Below are 12,394 nucleotides of genomic sequence, written 5' to 3' on the forward strand. Positions count from 1 at the left end.
TACTTTAGTACCAGAAAAATCTAGACAAGTTTATGGAAATCTCAGTATAGAGCAGCAGCAAATTGGGGCCATTACTGAGGCTGACTTTGATTAAACTAGTAAAGTGTATTGTAAAACTTAGGGTAAGATGACAGTAATTGGAACTGCAAATTACAGAAGCAGAAGTTTGTATGGTGGGTGGTACAAAAGAATGATTATTGCTGAATAGGGTAAAATTTGCTGAAAGGAAGGAAAATTACTTTTAGACTGAACATAATAAAGCCTTTTATGGCACTGCAGTGTATCAGGTTATACAAGAACACACTAGGTATGTTATAGTAGAGGAATAGTACAAAATGTAACAGTAGAATCATTTAAAAGCTGCCTGGAACAATTTTTAGCAAGAAAGCGTCTCACACAAGTTGGAGGTGCAATAGATATTGTCAGGTGTGCTTTACTGTACTTTTGAGTCCTTTGATACATTTCCAGCCTCCAATGTGTACAGAGGCACAAAAAACCCCCAGTATGCTTCATCTAATTCTGCAGAGAAAAGCTCATAGCATGGGTAAGAGCCTCCACCCATTAAACAGCATTTATTGTCACTGTGGCTGAGCAACGCAGAGCTGCGATAGCTTGAACGGGTAGCCTGACATCCCCTTTCCAAAGGAGGAATCTTGGAGCAGTGCACAGTCTGTTTGCCAGACTGCCACTCCTTAATCCTGGAGCAGGAACCAGGCCAGGGAGAGGAGATGTGATCTGAAAGCCATAGCATGCTGCTAATTTCCTGCTATTGCAAACCCTGTGGGGAATCCCAAACCCAGCACAGGCTGGAACAGCCTTGGATCAGGCTCCTGTTCTTCAGAGGTAGACTGCAGCAATATATACAACACTCATTGCCAGCAATTCACTAAGCACTGCATCTGGAGCTTTATTTCAGAAGCAGATATAAATTATTTTAATTAAAAGCAGGACTGACTTTGTGATGGAATAGCTCAGACCTGTGCATTGACAGCTATCAGTTGATTTCATGCACTCATCCGAAAAGACTGTAGCATGCCAACTTTAGAAAGGAGGTGCTTTTCCCCACTAAATCAGTGCTGTTTGAAGACACAGCTCTGTAAAACCTGTATTGTGTTTTTCAGGTGATACATTGCATTTTGGGATAAATTTTTTTCTCATTAACATTTTCAAGAGGTTTAACTACTCATAGATGAAAAGTGGTATAAGAGAACTTTACAGGGTTGCATATAGGGAGTTTTACAGGGTTGCACATAAGACTTCAGACACTGCCCATTAATTTAATGGAAAGAAGTAAAACATTTATCCCTATGTTTCTCAGACAATAAGTCCACGTATAGATTTGAGTCCAGAGAACTATGGCATGCAACTGTGTGTACCCTACATAGACTAGAGAATGCCTCTAAAATGATGAGTGGCTGACAATTGCAGTGTATCCATTAAAGGCCCAGCAAGTCACATGCATTCTGGAGCTGGTAAGTGATGCTCATCACCTAAAGATACAAAATACTAACATGTTTTGCTCCACAAAAACCACAAGCTGCCATCTAGAAGCTTGGGACATGAAACTGTTTCAGAAATACATGATCCATCCATGGTTCATTCCCTTTGACCTTGGGAGGGACGTGAAATGCTGAACTAAGCACTGTCTGCAGTATCTGATTGGAGATGATTAGAAAGACTATGAATTGTAGAATGTTAATCATGCTAAGAATTTGCTAGGCCCTCTTCTATCCTGGAGACTGTGCCTTCTGAAATGGAACTGCTCCCTTGCGTGACTCAGTATGACCTGAGACCTTGTGGCAATAAGGGTTAATAAAAGAATGTACTGTAAAGAAAAAAAATGTAAATTAACTTTCCACTACAGCAGGCCCACATGATGGAAAATTCACTGGGATGTACCTTCTAGAGAGTAAAAGCAGGAGTTTTGCTCCAGGAATAATCACAGAGATTAAATGTTCCTGCTGGTTGGGAACATTGTCTCTTCTCTTTATTTATTTACTTTTCATTTTTTTAATTACCCAGACAACATAGGGGGTTTTTTTTTCAGGCCAGGCCACTTGAAAATGAACTGTTTGGCTTGGGAATGCTCAGTGTGAACATGTGTCTTTCTGAGCTTTCATGGATAATGTGAGAGCTGGTGGGACTGCCTGTGATGCTGCTCATGTGGCCAGTCCGGTCAGCTTGTAGCACCAGTCAGGAATTTCTGGGTTCTGGTATAAGGGAGGTAGGCTTACCTTGGAGATCTGGGAACAAATGTGTGCAGGTCTGTATGTGTGACTAGAGTGGTCTGCTTCTGTGTTTGTTCAGCATCCAATGAAATGGTTCACCAACCTCAACAGTTGCTACTAAATTAAGCAGAGATTCACATTTTAGTTATTTTCTCTTAACTACCTCCAGGGGTGAATTCAAAGTGCAGTCAATTTCTGTTGCCTTCACAGGCACCCAATTCTCCCAATCATTCTGATTTCCTGGCATAAAAAAGATCTGGGCACACTGAAGATAGGCAGCAAAGGACCTCTGTGGTGGTTAGAGCATGGCAGCACATGTCATACAAGGAGAGGCTGAGAGAACTGGACTTAACCTGCCTTAAGAACATGAGGCTTATGAGGGAATTGTACTGCTTGCTGCCTTCCACTGTCAAATGTGAGTGTGTAGAGAAGATGAAGCCAGATCCATCTCAGAGATGATGTGGACAGGAATGGGCAAAACTTGCAACATGGGAAATTCTTATTAGCTATCAGGAGAAATGTTATTACAGTGAAGGTGGTCAAACACTGGAACAGGGGTTCAAAAACTTTGTAGCTAAAGGTTGTACCCTTGGAGAAATTCAAACCTCAACTGGAAAAGGCCCTGAGCAGCCTGACTGAATTGTGTCTGCTTTGAGTGAAGGCCGAGACCAGATGATTACAGAAGCCAACTTCAACATGCCTTGTTCCATGGCTCTGAAACTGCAGTGCCTGAAGTGCAGTAGCCTATGTTGGATACCAGTTCAAGCCTGTAATATATTGGTGGCTCCCATAAAATAAAAGCGATATTCTCTTTGTCACATGGATTATGAGTTTTAGCACTAATTTTAAAGTGCTGTAAGATCTTTGAATGGAGTGAGGCACTTTTATATTTGCTTTGGAGGCTTTGTAGAGCCGACCAGTTAAGTGTGGCTCAAAATGCACATCACAACCCCAGGGTCTGCAGTGAGAATTAGAGGTCCTTTTTAAGAAGGGAGACCTTCAGATCTCTGCCCACAGCAGCAACTCCTGCTGACTGCTCCAGAAGCTGTCATGATTGACTAAAGAGAGTGTTAGGCTTGGCACTAAGGGCATTGGGGACCTTATCAGGGGAGAAAATTGTTTTTCATATTTCATCTCAGTTTCAAATCTGTCCATGTGTCAGCATGTTTTATAACAATCCCAAAAGCGCCACAAAGCTAAGGTAATTCTTGTATAAATGTTAGGACCTTTTGGGCTCTTTTATAAGCAAAGAATGGGTAGTGGAATAAAGCCAGTGGAGAAGAAAAATCTCTGCAAATACTGGCTTCCAGACTCAGACAGCTGTGTCCTCATTACTCTTAATAGCAAAGAGCTATGAATGTTGGGCAACATTCCCCCCTGAGTGTATACATAGCAAGCCATCTATTTATTTATTTCAGTGGTGGTGATCATTGGAAAATGCCTATAAGCCCTGCTCAAATAACTGGCTTTAACTCAGATTTGGCATTCATTGCTTTATAATGCTTGAACCACATTTTCTTGCAATGTTCCAAAAATTGCCGCCAGCCAACTGAGTTGCAAACTGTCCTGGATAAATGAAAACTGTGGATATGGGAGGTTTACTTTGTTCCAATTAGTGTGTGATGTGAATGTCTACTGGCAGTTTTCCTGCTCTCCTTACTCTGAGTTCATGGCTCCCTGGAAAAAGAGGTGTTTCATCTCAGAGGGCTTTTTCACTCTCTCCCTCTGTCTCTCTCTCAGTAGCCCCTTTCAGTCACCTGTAGAGCCTAAATTAAGACAGAAAGTTTCTAAATTCTGATATAGCAAGATCTCAAAGGAGATGTGCCTTTAGAGGCAGAAAGTTGTGTTTTGTTTAGCCCCAAGAACTGCCAATTTTGAGCAGGACCATGACCAGGTTCTAGATGGTTGCAAAACTCCCAAGCAGAATAAGATGTAAGGCTGAAACTGCATCAAAGAAAATTTCTAATAAAAATTACCTAACATTGGCAGGAGTCCTGTCCCCCACCTGTCAATCAATAAATCAATTGAGATAGGGGCAGATCTTCTTCCTCTGTATTGATTCTGGCATAAAACAGAAGTCTTGATCTGGATGGTCTTGACTGAATTTTCTCTCCATGAGACTGAAGATTCATTTCACTGAAAAACTGAGGGGAAAAAATCCTACATTTCTGGTAGCTGTTTCTACTTCACTATAGGAACTTTGAGACACACATTCTGCAAGCCAGGCTCTTTTCCCTGATTTAATGGCTATGTTAAGGGAGTAAGGTGTTAGCCTCTTGGAGAAAGTCAGAGTGCCCATTATATGTGTGTTCTACTCATGCAGCTTCAAGTGACATGAGGCTATCTACAGCCATGGTAACTCCTCCAGCTGGTAACTCCTTGTGTGCTCAAGCCAAGCAGTTTTGAATCCAGTCCTTTGCTGAATGAGATGCTGGTGATTATTGCCAAAGCTTTTGTGAGAGTTCAGCTAGTGACAAGTACCATACAAGGGATCTCTATCATAATATCCCATTACAGAGATCCCTTGTTGTCTTCTTTTCATATATGTACATATTGCTCACCTAGAATCTCACTTGTTTTACCAGTTGTTTGCACACCACGCTTGATGTTGCACATCCAAAGTGGCTGCATTTTAGTGGAAGAAGAAGCCCTTCCAATAAAAGTTTCTGTTATAACCCGCAGGTGGATATTTGCATCCCATTGTTTTCACTGTGGCTTTATTTCTGGATCCATTTGGATCAATTTCTTCTGCCATATTAAAAGTCAGACTGTTCTCTTCTTTACTAGTTATTGTGGTTTATTCACAGTCCCAGACCTCTCTAGCCTGCCAAAACACTTGGAAAAGGAGCTCTTAATGACTCAGTTAAAATGTACGGTCAAGAAGTTCACTTATTAGAGGAAATGTAAACTGACCACCAATTGGCTAAACCAGCTGGCTGGACTATTTGTGCTTGAGATTTCTCAAAGCTCCCCGGGGAACAAAAGTGGGAATAGCAGTTCTCTGCTTTTAGTTCTCTCATGTTCTGTACCCTAACAGAAAAGTCTTTGAAAAAATTTGTTGGAGGAGAAGCCAATAGCACTTGACCGACATGTTTAAAAGCTTTATAAATAATGCTTAAACACCTATATTTTTCATATAGTCTTTCTTTCAGGGTCTTTTTTAACTAACCCATAGTAATGCAGAGAAAGTATACAATTCAGCCATAGAAAACTCATTTCTTCATTATTAATAGTTCTACACCTCTTCTGTAAAATTTTATAAGCCTTTTTTAGAGATTCTTGCATGAGACTATTTCATATCATGCAACAAACTGATGATTGTAAGGATGTTTTTTATTATTTCTGAGTGTGCATTTCCTGGCTCTGACTGCACATTTTTTGTTTCCATTGCAATAGAAAGTGCTACTTAGATAACCTCCCAGAAGCTGGGAGCATTCTTAATAAAAGCTCACTGGCTCCTCTTACCACTCTACCAGCAGATCACAGTGTAGCATATGGTCATACAAAATAGGTAATTTTGAGAAACCACAATAACACTTCATTTATTGAAAAATATATTTCCTGATGATGAGGATAAAACCATGTTGAGAAAAAACTTCTTTTTTCAGCACATTCAGTGTCATCAGTGGAATGGCAATGTCTCTACCTCACTTCTGCAGGGTACTTGGGTCACTCTTGTTCTGCTATACTGCAGCTATTTGACATAGAATAAGTGCAGCAGGGAAATAGCTGAGATTCCCAAATACGTGCACTGATCATCCATGTGCAGAATCTGCAGCAGGAAATCATGAATCAAGAGAATACAGTTATGTTCCAGCCCATGGAGTTTCCATCTTCAAGCAAAGCTCTTGGTTGAAATTAGTAGCTTTTTTTTTTTGATCCCAGAATCAGCATAATGACTGTGCATTTGTGCAGAAGCTCTCATGAGACACCAGGAATAGTCCACACAAGTGGCTGTGATCTTGTACCAAGAGAGAGCCCTGGGATTTGGTGGGAGTGAGGATCTGTGGTCATGCAGGTGATGCCAAGTGTATGAACCACGCACAGGTCTGTTCTGAGCAGAGAGGGGAGAGGCTGCTGGCCCTTTAGTCCCCTTGCTATGCACTTCGTTACATGGCTGTCCTGTAAATCTCAGCCACAAAAGCAGGACTAGAACAGTGTTCAAAGAGCAAAGTCCTTCACAGTTTAGCTGTTGTTTATCATCATTGAGTAATGTGAAAAGTGCGCTCGCTAAAGAAAGACTCAGATAGCTGGCAGGAGACATAGAACCTGTGACACATGTTGAGCAATTTTCATACCAGGCAGAGGGAGCAGAATTACAGATTCATGCCTCATACTTATTTAGTATCCATTTCCAGACTGACCCTCTGTGTGAAAAAACTCACTTTAATCCTTGTTTAGCCATCAGCCAATAACCTAATGCATATGGGATGCAGATAGAAAATTAATTCAGCAATCAATGGCCAGTCCTCAGACAGTGAAATATGCAATTAAACAGGTGTTTAGGGAGTTGATCTTGGATTGTGTCCAAGCTCAGCAGGGTCAGTTGTCCTTGGAAAAAACACTGACCCCACACAGCAGCAGTTTGAATTTGGCTTCAGTCTGCACTTTAGGAATGTGGCATTGTTATTTCTTCCCTTTTCTTATCAAATGTAATTATCTTGAGAAAAAAAAAAGTATTGAGAAAACATGTGATTTCACTGAGTAAAAATCTACTACTGAGGAAATTATTTTTCAGTGTCCAAATAAGGAGTGGGGGAGAAGTTTGGGGAAAGTGCTCTGTTCCAAGTAATCTTGGACCTGATACCCATGTTACTGAGCTCGGATGTTTAGTCCTGGCCCGCAATTATGCCTATAAAAAACAGACATCCAATCTTTTTATTATTTTAAAATGGAGCCCTGAGGGTTATAAATGACTGAATGAGCTTTAGTGCTTGAGCAGACAGAGATTCTGGAACGAGCTGTCAGCTTTGAGCCTCTCTTCCAGATCATTGCATCTGAAGAGCCGGGTTAGCTCCTGGGGTTGTGACAGTAAAACGTGGGACTAGAAGACAGACAGAATAAAATAAAGACATAGGGCCCCAAAATCACCCACACCTCCTTGTAAAAGGGGCAAGAAGATTTTCCATGGTAAATGTTTTCCAGTCTGCAAGACCTGTGCTCTCACAACTGTCAAATTAATCTCCAGCATTACTGTGTTGAACCCCATGGTGCTAGTGGCTCTCAAATAATCGTGATGGCAAAAGCATACACACTTTTGTCAATGGCTGACCAAAAGAAGGAAAAGCAGCCTTAGCTACTACTGTGACCCACAGAAATTCGTAGCATGATTATCAGAATTCATTACTTAAGAAAGGAAGTCATGCATGCTAAATATGTTCCAAAGAGAACAAAATGTAACAGTCCATCTGTGAAACCGCACACATTGCCAAAAGCATATTGTCTTGGAAATCTGCTGTCCACGTTGGCTTCCCCCTTCATGACAGAGTCCAAGCAAAGTTTCACTTCTAATTGTCATAGTGTCCAAGAGCGTGGTCCTAGCTCAGAGGTGATAAGCCCACATCGTTCCATGACAGCTCTCTGCTGGGGCTGTTTTTCACTGTCAGCCAGCTGGGAGAGGAGCTGCCGTGGGGCAGTGGATGGTCACAGTGCCCCGAGCACAGACCACGCCTGTGGAGGCATGAGCACAGTCACAGATCCCACCACTCAACACCACTGGATGGACTGAAGGACAATAGCTTCCCTTGTTCCTGTTGGGGCAGGAGCAAATCATCTCCTTGGGATGGAACTCCACTCTGCATTTACTCTGTCATGCGGTATTTAACCACATGCCCATAAGTACCAAGATTTTTTTTGTCCTTTAAAAGTAGCTTTTTGTCAAGAAAATCTTTTCCTACCTCAAGAGCTCTAAAAGGTACCTGAACAGATGAATTGATCTTAAGGACTTTGTTTCCTTCTGTATTCTTTAGTGCATGAAGTCTTATTTATGCACAATCCTCTTTTTTTCTGAGCAGAAGAAAGCAAGTGTCTTTGCTTACAGTTTTTCAACCATACCTTCCAGAGGGCAGGTGCTCCTAGTTCCTAAATACCTCTACTCCTTCTCCTGTTGTCTGCTGGCTTCTTTCCCTGGCTGTCCACCTCGTAAAGTTACTTAGATTGCTGAAAAATCTACTACTTCCTGCAAGAACACCTCCTCTAACCTGCAGTTTAATGCTCTTGAGGCTCTTTGATTCAGTGAATTGTCTGTGGTAATAACTTGGAGCAATCACTCTGTGTGTACTGAAAGGAAGGTGGTTGGCATGCCCAACTTATTTAGGCTGATGACTTAACATCTTCTACCACAAAAAATGTTATTAACATTTTCTATGTTTTCCACCTATCTCTGAAGTTCCTAAAAGCATTAGAGGTACAATTTCTCTCACTAAAAATAATTTTTATTGATTAAACTACAAATTAATTTTTTTAAAGCATATGCATACCTTGAAATATTTGTAATGGAAAAATCATTTGGAAGAGCTTTTCAAATTCCTTTTCAGTACTATCTCTAGCCCAGTTAGATTTCCTAATGGCCTAGGAAATGGAAAATGAGGTAAGGCAAACAGAAAATCTCAGGTATGATGGTTATGGATATAGACAAAAATAATTAAACATTGAAAGGTGTTAAATTATTCAGTGACTACTTTAAGACACTGCTTTGACCACATAATCTGTCTTTTTTGTGACCTAGGGCACAGAACCTTACCCATCAAATGGTGTTTTGAAATCACAGTTTTTTGCTACAGCTTGTTTGAAAGAATAAATACCATTGAGGTATAAGACCCCAAAGGACAGGAACAATCCTTTGATATGTAGTTTCATAGCAATACTCACAGTCCTATCTGTAAGGGTAAGAAGAAGTGTGAAAGCCAGATAATTATTTCAATTTGCTACTGACTGCATTAATAATTCTCTTTCTGTTTCAGTAACTACTGGAAAATTTGAGGTTCCATGCACCATCTAGCATGTGTGTTATTGTTTTTCAGATGCTTAATCAGAAGCACTAAAGCATGTGTCTTATTTTTATTTTGAATTTGTCTTCTAAACACTGAAGTAGATCTCTTTGTCTTTTGCTTTAGTGACCATCTCCAGATAAGAGCATAGTTTCCCATGAAGATGCTTACAGATCATAGGCAAATATACCTTGAACTTTTTCTTAAATAGATTACTAAATGGAGCATTATCTTGCTCTAAGATAAGCTTTTGTGGCTTGGAATAACTCTTTGGAATCTTTTGGTATCTCTTTGCAATATCATTTCTTTAAGTGTTGACTCCAGAAATGTATTTCAGTAATTATTGCACTCATGCAATGTACAGTGGTAAGAACAATTTCCTGTGTCTATTCAGTGTTCTCATAGTAATGCTTGTCTTTTCAGCAACATGATGTCAGGAAAAGTTCATGTTCAAATGATTACCTGTAATAACCACAGAGTTACTTTTTTGACCTACATTTTTTACTCTTGATATATGATCTTGCATTTGTCTGTCTTGAAAAGCACTTTCAAATGTACCCACCATACCTAGCGAAATACTTTCATATAAGACTTCATTTCACATTTTAGTTCTTTACTGCACCAGCTTATGATCCTCTGCATTTCATCACAAATGTGGAAAACAGTGGGCTAAAACCAGCTCCTCAGAATTCTCCATTTATGATTCTCTCTTGAGATTATTGAACTCCTAGTCTTAGTCTCTTTTGTTTGAAAAGTACTGAATATATCTGGTCTTAATTCAAAGGGTTAAAGTGTTGGTTTTCTTTTTATGCTGTGATTTCTTGCAGTATTATTAATACAAATAAGAGAGGTCTCAGTCCTGCATTCTTGGTGAATAGGTCAGTACCATAAAAAGACCTCCTGATAAGAATTAGCCTCCCTGATGAGATGTAGTGTTGTGCTGCAGTTTCACATCTAGGTTTCCTTTCTATATTAATATGTTGTTCCATTTTCTGTGCATGCATGGCTTTTAAATTATTTCTTTTTTCTTTAATTTATGACCATGAATTAAAAATTTCATTCATTGTTCTATGATGTGGCTAAATTCTGAAGAATCTGCTAATATCTATTAATATTAGCTTTTACAGATAATAAAACACCAAGGCAGTAATTTGCATGCTAAACACCATTAGTTCACATATTTATTTTGACATTGTAAGTGATATCTATCCAGTCACCAGGCATCCTGCCATCCATTAAAAATACAATTTGTACCAATAAAAACAAAGCATCAGCACATCACATCCTACAAAAGGCAGGCAGCCAGCCAGAAATTTAAAAAAACTTTCTCCACCCTTGCAATCTCCAAATGAAATCCCATATCCCCAGCCACCTCACCTCTTGTCAAAATGTCAAGTAAAGACAACATCACACCCCAGAGCTGCTAAACCAAACCAGCACAGCCATAATTTTTTAAGGCAGACACACTGCTCTAAAGAGAGAGGGATGTGCTTAATTTTGAAGTGTTCAGGCTTGGGCTCTCTCAGCCCATGTTTCCTTACAAAGGGATATGGAGATGCCATCTACATATTCTCTCATTCTTCCAGTAACCCAGAGATCTCTAAATCTCATGGTTTGGAGCCATGAGGCCCTGTTTATTGTAGGTGGTATTTCTGAGCAGGAGGAGAGCAGTGGTCTGGACAGGCCATGTGGTTGCTCTCTGTATTCATCTGGGAAGTAACAAAGTAAATCATTCCCACCTCAAGTTATATTTTAATTTGTCTGGAGTCCTGCCAGAACTTCTGCCTTTGGAATTAGCTGTGGGAGCAGTAATGAGAGCACAGCAACTGGAAAGATGGATAAGAGAAGTGAATACAGCAACTGAAAGGATGGGTGAGAGAATGTAGATGACCACTAATTTAATAGCACACAGCAGGATACTCAGTGCAAAATGTGAGGAGCCAAGGTACTTGGCTTCCACTTCTGCATAGACAACTTCAGGGTCATCAGATCCAGAAGAGATTCAGATCAGATTCTGCCAGAGTTTGTGGCAGAAGCTCCACAGGAGGCCTCCAACGTAAAAAAAATGTTGCATTCAAATGGAAATACGCACCACAAAAGGTGAAGACTGGGGGTAAGCAAATAAATCTGCTTGTTATAAAGCAAATGGAAGAGGATCAATGTTTTACTTCTCTGGAGTGGAGCTCAAGCAGCTGCTACAAGGATGATTTGGGAACAAAACCAATCCTATAGCCACCTGTTGCTTTAAGTGAAAGACATTTCACTTAAAATGCCCCACAAAAGAGTAGAGGATCTGATGTCTTCAAACTGTCTTGCTACCATATGTGGTGAGACCATGACCCTCATTTTATTTTCACTTTGCTTCACCTATTAATATTACTGGAAGCAGGGAACATGGAAAATTAAAATCTCCTTTTTAAGATTAGTGCAGACTAGAAAAAGCAGAATTGGCCAGATCCCAAGGTACCACTCCTAAAACAATAAGCAAGCAAGACAAATAGAAAGCTTTTTTCATTTAGAAAACATTAATGTCATTGTTATTAAATTTATGGTCAGATAAAATCTCTGTTCAGATACTACCAATTATGTGTGATATGCTATGAAGGGGAGGATCCAAATTTTTTAGCTCAATCACAGAAGCAATAGCTGAACTGAACTACATATTTATGGACCTATATAGTCTAGACTTGTTATCTTACCCTTTTCCCACTTCCCATTTTGCCAGTCTTCATCTGGCCAATAAATACATGGGAACCGAATTCTGACAGAGTTAATTACCTCTAATTGTGCCCCTCTTGTTATCTTACCAGCTTTGACTCACCATAAATTGCTCCAGTACAGATGTTGGCAAGATAAGAACCCTAGACTCCCTCCATATATATAATATGTATGTATTTATTTGTGTATCTGAGCATGTTAGATATGCTGCTGTGGTAGACTGGATCAGTTATTTCACGACTGCTGGGATTGTACAGCTGACTGGCTGTGCTGGCTGCCTTGGGGGCAGATACAGAGAGGAATTCCTGCCCTCTGCTGCCTGCTCCAGCCCAGGGCATTGGTGAGATACTTTCAGTCATGACCTAACAAAGCCTGGGTTAATAAGAACCAGGGGAGGATCAAGGGAGTAGCATTGCTAGGATGACATAGTGCTTCAGCAAAGGCTAGTGCACAGTATGC

The 12,394-nt window shown here is 40.2% G+C and overlaps 1 protein-coding gene across 5 annotated transcripts in view; it reads left to right on the top strand.

Annotated features, from left to right (window-relative positions):
- Positions 1-12,394, top strand: part of FBLN5 (fibulin 5) — a 56,996-nt gene that overhangs the window by 27,328 nt on the left and 17,274 nt on the right. The gene's annotated exons all lie outside the window — the stretch shown is intronic.

The sequence above is a fragment of the Passer domesticus genome, chromosome 6 (assembly GCF_036417665.1).
Source record: "Passer domesticus isolate bPasDom1 chromosome 6, bPasDom1.hap1, whole genome shotgun sequence".
NCBI classification, from domain to species: Eukaryota; Metazoa; Chordata; class Aves; order Passeriformes; family Passeridae; genus Passer; species Passer domesticus.